The sequence below is a fragment of the Lolium rigidum genome, chromosome 2, assembly GCF_022539505.1.
Source record: "Lolium rigidum isolate FL_2022 chromosome 2, APGP_CSIRO_Lrig_0.1, whole genome shotgun sequence".
NCBI lineage: Eukaryota > Viridiplantae > Streptophyta > Magnoliopsida > Poales > Poaceae > Lolium > Lolium rigidum.
The window spans coordinates 149,141,267-149,151,149 of record NC_061509.1 but is presented as its reverse complement, the minus strand read 5'-3'; positions in this window follow the sequence as shown (position 1 = coordinate 149,151,149).

Sequence of the window (9,883 nt, the reverse complement as noted above, 5' to 3'; positions counted from 1 at the left end):
AGAAATAGTATTTGAAGCAAAAGAGAGCATCAAGAAGCAAATTCAAAACACATTTAAGTCTAACATGCTTCCTATGAAAAGTAATCTTGTAAATAAACAAGTTCATGAAGAGCAAAGTAACAAGCATAGGAAGATAAAACAAGTGTAGCTTAAAAAATTTCAGCACATAGAGAGGTGTTTTAGTAACATGAAAATTTCTACAACATAACTATCAAATTCAACAATAATATTTTCCTCTCTCATAATAATATCCAGTAGCATCATGAGCAAATTCAACAATATAACTATCAAATGAAACATTCTTATCATGAGCTATATGCATAAAATTATTACTCTCCACATAAGCATAATCAATTTTAGTAGTTGTAGTGGGAGCAAATTCAACAAAGTAGCTATCATTATTATTCTCATCATCAAATATAGGAGGCATATTGTAATCATAATCAAATTTATCCTCCATAACAAGCGGCACCAAAAGACTACTATCATTATAATCATCATAAATAGGAGGTAAAGTATCATCAAAGTAAATTTTCTCCTCAATGCTTGGGGGACTAAAAAGATCATGCTCATCAAAACCAGCTTCCCCAAGCTTAGAATTTTCCATATCATTAGCAACAATGGTATTCAAAGTGTTCATACTAATATGTTCCATGGGTTTTTTAATTTTCGCATCAAACCATCCATGTCTTAACTCAGGAAATAGAATAAAAAGCTCCATGTTGCTTTCCATTATGCCAAACTAGTGTAAAACAAGAAACAAAAAGATGCAATTGCAGGATCTAAAGGAAATAGCTTCGAGTACTTACAACGGCGCCGGAAAATAGCTTAGTAGCCGAGATCCGGAGTGTGAGTACCTTTTACCTTTCCTCCCCGGCAACGGCGCCAGAAAAGTGCTTGATGTCTACGGGTGCTTCTATTCTTGTAGACGAGTGTTGGGCCTCCAAGAGCAGAGGTTTGTAGAATAGCGAGCAAGTTTCCCTTAAGTGGATCACCCAAGGTTTATCGAACTCAGGGAGGAAGAGGTCAAAGATATCCCTCTCAAGCAACCCTGCAACCACAAAGCAAGAAGTCTCTTGTGTCCCCAACACACCTAATACACTTGTCAGATGTATAGGTGCACTAGTTCGGCGAAGAGCTAGTGAAATACAGGTGGTATGAATGTATATGAGCAGTAGTAACGGCACCGAGAAAATAGCTTGATGCTACAACCGGCGTGTGGTTGATGGTGGTAATATTGCAGAGCAGTACGAGATGCGAGAGAACAAGAAACGAGCAGACGATAGCGATATTTGGAAACAAGGCCTAGGGATTATACTTTCACTAGTGGACACTCTCAACATTGATCACATAACAGAATAGATAAATGTTATACTCTACACTCTCTTGTTGGATGATGAACACCACTAATTGTGTAGGATTACACGAACCCTCAATGTCGGAGTTAACAAGCTCCACAATATTCGATATTCATATTTAAATAACCGAGTGCATGATAGATCAACACAACTAAACCAAGTACTAACATAGCATGCACACTGTCACCATCACACTATGAAGGAGGCATAGATCACATCAATACTATCATAGCAATAATTAACTTCATAATCTACAAGAGATTACAATCATAACCTACGCCAAGTACTACACGATGCACACACTGTCACCATTACACCGTGCAGGAGGAATAGACTACTTTAATAACATCACTAGAGTAGCACATAGATGAATAGTGATACAAATCTCATATGAATCTCAATCATGTAAGGCAGCTCATGAGATCATTGTATTGAAGTACATAGGGAGAGAGATTAACCACATAGCTACCGGTACAGCCCTTAGCCTCGATGGAGAACTACTCCCTCCTCATGGGAGACAGCAGTGTTGATGAAGATGGCGGTGGAGATGGCAGCGGTGTCGATGGAGAAGCCTTCCGGGGGCACTTCCCCATCCCGGCGGCGTGCCGGAACAGAGACTCCTGTCCCCCAGATCTTGGCTTCGCGATGGCGGCGGCTCTGGAAGGTTTCTCGTCCCGTGGCTTTTCTGTATCGATGTTTTAGGTCAGGGACCTTTATATAGGCGAAGAGGCGGAGTCGGAAGGTCGACGAGGCGGTGACACAGTAGGGGGGCGCGGCCCACCCCCTGGCCGCGCCAGCCTACTGTCTGGTGGGCCTGTGGCCCCCCTCTGGCGGCTCTCGGGTGTTCTGGAAGCTTCGTGGGATTCTAAGATCTTGGGCGTTGATTTCGTCCAATTCCGAGAATATTTCCTTACTAGGATTTCTGAAACCAAAAACAGCAGAAAACAAGAACTGGCACTTCAGCATCTCGTCAATAGGTTAGTTCCGGAAAATGCATAAAAACGATATAAAGTGTGAACAAAACATGTAGGTATTGTCATAAAACAAGCATGGAACATAAGAAATTATCGATACGTCGGAGACGTATCAGTCACTCCCCCAGATATAATGGAGACATGAACCCACTATCGAGCATAAATACTCCCTCTTGGAGTTACAAGTATCAACTTGGCCAGAGCCTCTACTAGCAACGGAGAGCATGCAAGATCATAAACAACACATAGATAATAGATTGATAATCAACATAGCATAGTATTCCATATTCATCGGATCCCAACAAACGCAACATGTAGCATTACAAATAGATGATCTTGATCATGTTAGGCAGCTCACAAGAGCCAACAATGATAGCACAATTAGGAGAAGACAACCATCTAGCTACTGCTATGGACCCATAGTCCAGGGGTGAACTACTCACACATCACTCCGGAGGCGACCATGGCGGTGAAGAGTCCTCCCGGAGATGATTCCCCTCTCCGGCAGGGTGCCGGAGGCGATCTCCTGAATCCCCCGAGATGGGATTGGCGGCGGCGGCGGCTCTGGAAGGTTTTCCGTATCGTGGCTCTCGGTACTGGGGTATTCGCGATGAAGACTTTAAGTAGGCTGAAGGGCGGAGTCGGAGGGCTGACGGGGGCCCACACGCTAGGGCCGCGCGGGGCCCCCTGGGTCGCGCCGCCCTAGTGTGGCGGCGCCTCGTCGCCCCACTTCGGTTCCCTTTCGGTGTTCTGGAAGCTTCGTGGAAAGATAGGCCCCTGGGCGTTGATTTCGTCCAATTCCGAGAATATTTCCTTACTAGGATTTCTGAAACCAAAAACAGCAGAAAACAACAACTGGTTCTTCGGCATCTCGTTAATAGGTTAGTGCCGGAAAATGCATAAATATGACATAAAGTATGTATAAAACATGTGTGTATCATCATAAAACAAGCATGGAACATAAGAAATTATCGATACGTTGGAGACGTATCAGATACCAACCGATATTATTCAAGATTCACCAAGGGTTCAACTCTATACCGAAGAAGAGGAAAAAGAGGCCCGAGAAAATGATGTGGACTTGCTAGAAGAAGCAAGAGAGCTGGCTTTGGCAAGAACATCCATATACCAGCAGAACCTCAGACGCTATCATAGCCGGAAGTTTAATCCGAGAGTGTTCCGGGAAGGGGACCTGGTGCTACGCTTAAGGCAGCGCACTGAGGGGCGCCACAAACTCTCACCTCCGTGGGAAGGACCCTTCATTGTGAGCAAGGCTCTACACAATGATGCCTACTAGTTGATCGATGCATAGGAATCAAAGAAGGGAAAGGCGGACAGGTCAGGAGAGGAGACCAAGCGCCCATGGAACATAGCTTTGTTGCATCCTTTCTATTCCTGAAGATGTGATGTAAGGAGTTCCTTTTTGTAACTTATATGCTATGAATAAAAGATGCCGGCACCTCGAATGAATCTCGGGGACTGCCTCTACCGAAATTGCATGCAATGTGTTTATTTTTTCAGTTTACCGGTTGCTTGTTGGACGTTTTTTTCTTTCCGATTTAGTAACGTGCTAAACCTACCGGAGTCTTTGATACGCGTACAGCACGCATCCGTTGGGAACCCCAAGAGGAAGGTGTGATGCGTACAGCAGCAAGTTTTCCCTCAGTAAGAAACCAAGGTTTATCGAACCAGTAGGAGCCAAGAAGCACGTTGAAGGTTGATGGCGGCGGAGTGTAGTGCGGCGCAACACCAGGGATTCCGGTGCCAACGTGGAACCTGCACAACACAACCAAATTACTTTGCCCCAACGTGACGAGTGAGGTTGTCAATCTCACCGGCTTGCTGTAACAAAGGATTAGATGTATAGTGTGGATGATGATTGTTTGCGAGAAAACGAGTAGAACAAGTATTGCAGTAGATTGTATTCGATTAAAAGAATGGACCGGGGTCCACAGTTCACTAGTGGTGTCTCTCCCATAAGAATAAGTATGTTGGGTGAACAAATTACAGTTGGGCAATTGACAAATAAAGAGGGCATGACCATGCACATACATGATATGATGAGTATTGTGAGATTTAATTGGGCATTACGACAAAGTACATAGACCGCTATCCAGCATGCATCTATGCCTAAAAAGTCCACCTTCAGGTTATCATCCGAACCCCCTCCAGTATTAAGTTGCAAACAACACACAATTGCATTAAGTATGGTGTGTAATGTAATCAACAACTACATCCTTAGACATAGCATCGATGTTTTATCCCTAGTGGCAACAGCACATCCACAACCTTAGAACTTTCTCATCACTCGTCCCAGCATTTAATGGAGGCATGAACCCACTATCAAGCATAAATACTCCCTCTTGGAGTTAAGAGTAAAAACTTGGCCAGAGCCTCTACTAATAACGGAGAGCATGCAAGATCATAAACAACACATAGATAATAGATTGATAATCAACATAGCATAGTATTCTCTATCCACCGGATCCCAACAAAACACAACATATAGCATTACAGATAGATGATCTTGATCATGTTAGGCAGCTCACAAGATCCAACAATGAAGCACAATTAGGAGAAGACGACCATCTAGCTACTGCTATGGACCCATAGTCCAGGGGTGAACTACTCACTCATCACTCCGGAGGCCACCATGGCGGTGAAGAGTCCTCCCGGGAGATGATTCCCCTCTCCGGCAGAGGTGCCGGAGGCGATCTCCTGAATCCCCCGAGATGGGATTGGCGGCGGCGTCTCTGGAAGGTTTTCCGTATCGTGGCTCTCGGTACTGGGGGTTTCGCGACGAAGACCTTAAGTAGGCGGAAGGGCAGATCAGGAGGCTTCACGGGGGGCCCACACGCTAGGGCCGCGCGGGCCCCCCTGGGTCGCGCCGCCCTAGTGTGGCGGCGCCCCGTGGCCCCACTTTGTCTCTCCCTCGGACTTCTGGAAGCTTCGTGTGAAAATAGGCCCCTAGGCGTTGATTTCGTCCAATTCCGAGAATATTTCCTTACTAGGATTTCTGAAACCAAAAACAGCAGAAAACGAAAGAATCGGCTCTTCGAGCATCTTGTTAATAGGTTAGTGCCGGAAAATGCATAAATATGACATAAAGTATGCATAAAACATGTAGATATCATCAATAAAGTGGCATGGATCATAAGAAATTATCGATACGTTGGAGACGTATCAGCATCCCCAAGCTTAGTTCCTGCTCATCCCGAGCAGGTAAACGATAACAAAGATAATTTCTGGAGTGACATGCCATCATAATCTTGATCATACTATTGTAAGCACATGTAATGAATGCAGCGATCAAAGCAATGGTAAATGACATGAGTAAACAAATGAATCATATAGCAAAGACTTTTCATGAATAGTACTTTCAAGACAAGCATCAATAAGTCTTGCATAAGAGTTAACTCATAAAGCAATAATTTCAAAGTAAAGGCATTGAAGCAACACAAAGGAAGATTAAGTTTCAGCGGTTGCTTTCAACTTGTAACATGTATATCTCATGGATATTGTCAATGTAAAGTAATATAACAAATGCAATATGCAAGTATGTAGGAATCAATGCACAGTTCACACAAGTGTTTGCTTCTTGAGGTGGAGAGAGATAGGTGAACTCACACAAGTGGTTGGCTCAAGGATTTTGGATGCATGAGAAGTATTCCCTCTCGATACAAGGCTTAGGATAGCAAGGTTATTTGAAACAAACACAAGTATGAAGCGGTATAGCAAAACTCACATAAAAGACATATTGTAAACATTATAAGACTCTACACTGTCTTCCTTGTTGTTCAAACTCTTACTAGAAATTATCTAGACCTTAGAGAGACCAATTATGCAAACCAAATTTTAGCAAGCTCTATGTATTTCTTCATTAATAGGTGCAAAGTATATGATGCAAGAGATTAAACATGAGCACAACAATTGCCAAGTATCAAATTATCCAAGACATTATTCCAATTACTACATGTAGCATTTCCCGTTTCCAACCATATAACAATTTAACAAAGAAGATTCAACCTTCACCATGAATATTATGAGTAAAGCCTAAGGACATATTTGTCCTTATGCAACAGCGGAGCGTGTCTTTCTCCCACACAATGAATGCTAGGATCCATTTTATTCAAACAAAACAAAAACAAAAACAAACAGACGCTCCAAGCAAAGTGCATAAGATGTGATGGAATAAAAATATAGTTTCACTAGACGAACCTGATAATGTTATCGATGAAGAAGGGGATGCCTTGGGCATCCCCAAGCTTATACACTTGAGTCTTCTTGAAATATGCAGGGGTGAACCACCGGGGCATCCCCAAGTTTAGAGCTTTCACTCTCCTTGATCATATTGTATCATCTCCCTCTCTTGATCCTTGAAAACTTCCTCCACACCAAACTCAAAACAACTCATTAGAGGGTTAGTGCACAATCAAAATTCACATGTTCAGAGGTGACATAATCATTCTTAACACTACTGTACATTGCACAAAGCTACTGAAAGTTAATGGAATCGAAAAATCCATCAAGCATAGCAAAACAGGCAATGCGAAATAAAATGCAGAATCTGTCAAAAACAGAACAGTCTGTAAAGACGAATTTCTAAGAGGCACCAGACTTGCTCAAATGAAAATGCTCAAATTGAATGAAAGTTGCGTACATATCTGAGGATCACTCACGTAAATTGGCATAATTTTATGATTTACCTACAGAGAATTAGACCCAGATTCGTGACAGCAAAGAAATCTGTTTCTGCGCAGTAATCCAAATCTAGTATGAACCTTGCTATCAAAGACTTTACTTGGCACAACAATGCAACAAAACTAAGATAAGGAGAGGTTGCTACAGTAGTAACAACTTCCAAGACTCAAATATAAAATAAAAGTGCAGTAGTAAAATCATGGGTTGTCTCCCATAAGCGCTTTTCTTTAACGCCTTTCAGCTAGGCGCAGAAAGGGTGTATCAAGTATTATCAAGAGACGAAGCATCAACATCATAATTTGTTCTAATGATAGAATCAAAAGGTAACTTCATTCTCTTTCTAGGGAAGTGTTCCATACCTTTATTGAGAGGAAATTGATATTTAATATTACCTTCCTTCATATCAATGATAGCACCAACAGTTCGAAGAAAAGGTCTTCCCAATATAATGGGACAAGATGCATTGCATTCAATATCCAAGATAACAAAATCAACGGGGACAAGGTTATTGTTAAAGGTAATGCGAACATTATCAACTCTCCCCAAAGGTTTCTTTGTAGAATTATCAGCAAGATTAACATCCAAATAACAATTTTTCAATGGTGGCAAGTCAAGCATATTATAGATTTTTCTAGGCATAACGGAAATACTTGCACCAAGATCACATAAAGAATTACAATCAAAGTCATTGACCTTCATCTTAATGATGGGCTCCCAACCATCCTCTAGCTTCCTAGGAATAGAAGCTTCACGTTCTAGTTTCTCTTCTCTAGCTTTTATGAGAGCATTTGTAATATGTTTCGTGAAAGCCAAATTTATAGCACTAGCATTAGGACTCTTATCAAGTTTTTGTAAGAACTTTATAACTTCAGAGGTGTGGCAATCATCAAAGTCTAAACCATTATAATCTAAAGCAATGGGATCATTGTCCCCAATGTTGGAAAAAATTTCAGCAGTTTTATCACAGTGCAGCTTCGAGCTTTAGCAGTTTCGAGCAGTTTTTCACGCTTTGCATTAGAAGTGGAAAAATTGCTAACACCAATTATTTTACCATTAATAGTAGGAGGTGCAGCAACATGTGGAGCATTAGCATTAGTAGTGGTGGTAATAGTCCAAACTTTAGATATTTTATCTTCTTTAGCATTTTCTTCTTTCTCCCACCTAGCACGCAATTCGGCCATCAATCTTATATTCTTATTAATTCTAACTTGGATGGCATTTGCTGTAGTAACAATCTTATTATTATTCTCATTAGGCATAACTTTCGATTTCAAAAGATCAACATCAGCAGCAAGACTATCGACTTTAGAAGCAAGTATATCAATTTTCCCAAGCTTTTCTTCAACAGATTTGTTAAAAGCAGTTTGTGTACTAATAAATTCTTTAAGCATAGCTTCAAGTCCAGGGGCTGTATTCCTATTATTGTTGTAAGAATTCCCATAAGAATTACCATAGCCGTTGCCATTATTATAAGGATATGGCCTATAGTTGTTACTAGAATTGTTCCGGTAAGCATTGTTGTTGAAATTATTATTTTTAATGAAGTTTACATCAACATGTTCTTCTTGAGCAACCAATGAAGCTAACGGAACATTATTAGGATCAACATGTGTCCTACCATTCACAAGCATAGACATAATAGCATCAATCTTATCACTCAAGGAAGAGGTTTCTTCGACAGAATTTACCTTCTTACCATGTGGAGCTCTTTCCGTGTGCCATTCAGAGTAATTAATCATCATATTATCAAGAAGCTTTGTTGCGTCGCTAAGAATGATGGACATAAAGGTACCTCCAGCAGCTGAATCCAATAGGTTCCGCGAAGAAAAATTCAGTCCTGCATAAAAGGTTTGGATGATCATCCAAGTAGTCAGTCCATGGGTTGGGAAATTTTTAACCAAAGATTTCATTCTTTCCCATGCTTGGGCAAAATGCTCATTATCCAATTGTTTAAAATTCATTATGCTACTTCTCAAAGATATAATTTTAGCAGGGGGATAATATCTACCAATAAAAGCATCCTTGCATTTAGTCCATGAATCAATACTATTCTTAGGCAGAGATAGCAACCAATCTTTAGCTCTTCCTCTTAATGAGAAAGGAAACAATTTTAATTTTATAATGTCACCATCTACATCCTTATACTTTTGCATTTCACATAGTTCAACAAAATTATTAAGATGGGCAGCAGCATCATCGAACTAACACCAGAAAATTGCTCTCGCATAACAAGATTCAAGAAAGCAGGTTTAATTTTAAAGAATTCTCGTCAGTAGTAGCAGTGTGGAGCAATAGGTGTGCATAAGAAATCATTATTATTTGTGGTTGTGAAGTCACACAACTTAGTATTTTCAGGAGTACCCATTTTAGCAACAGTAAATAAAGCAAACTAGATAAAGTAAATGCAAGTAACTAATTTTTTTTGTGTTTTTAATATGGAGAATGCAAACAAGACAGTAAATAAAGTAAAACTAGCAACTAATTTTTTTGTATTTTGATATAATGCAGCAAACAAAGTAGTAAATAAAAGTAAAGCAAGACAAAAACAAAGTAAAGAGATTGGAGGTGGAGACTCCCCTTGCAGCGTGTCATGATCTCCCCGGCAACGGCGCCGGTAAAAGAGCTTGATACGCGTACAACACGCGTCCGTTGGGAACCCCAAGAGGAAGGTGTGATGCGTACAGCGGCAAGTTTTCCCTCAGTAAGAAACCAAAGTTTATCGAACCAGTAGGAGCCAAGAAGCACGTTGAAGGTTGATGGCGGCGGAGTGTAGTGCGGCGCAACACCAGGGATTCCGGCGCCAACGTGGAACCTGCACAACACAACCAAATTACTTTGCCCCAACGTGAC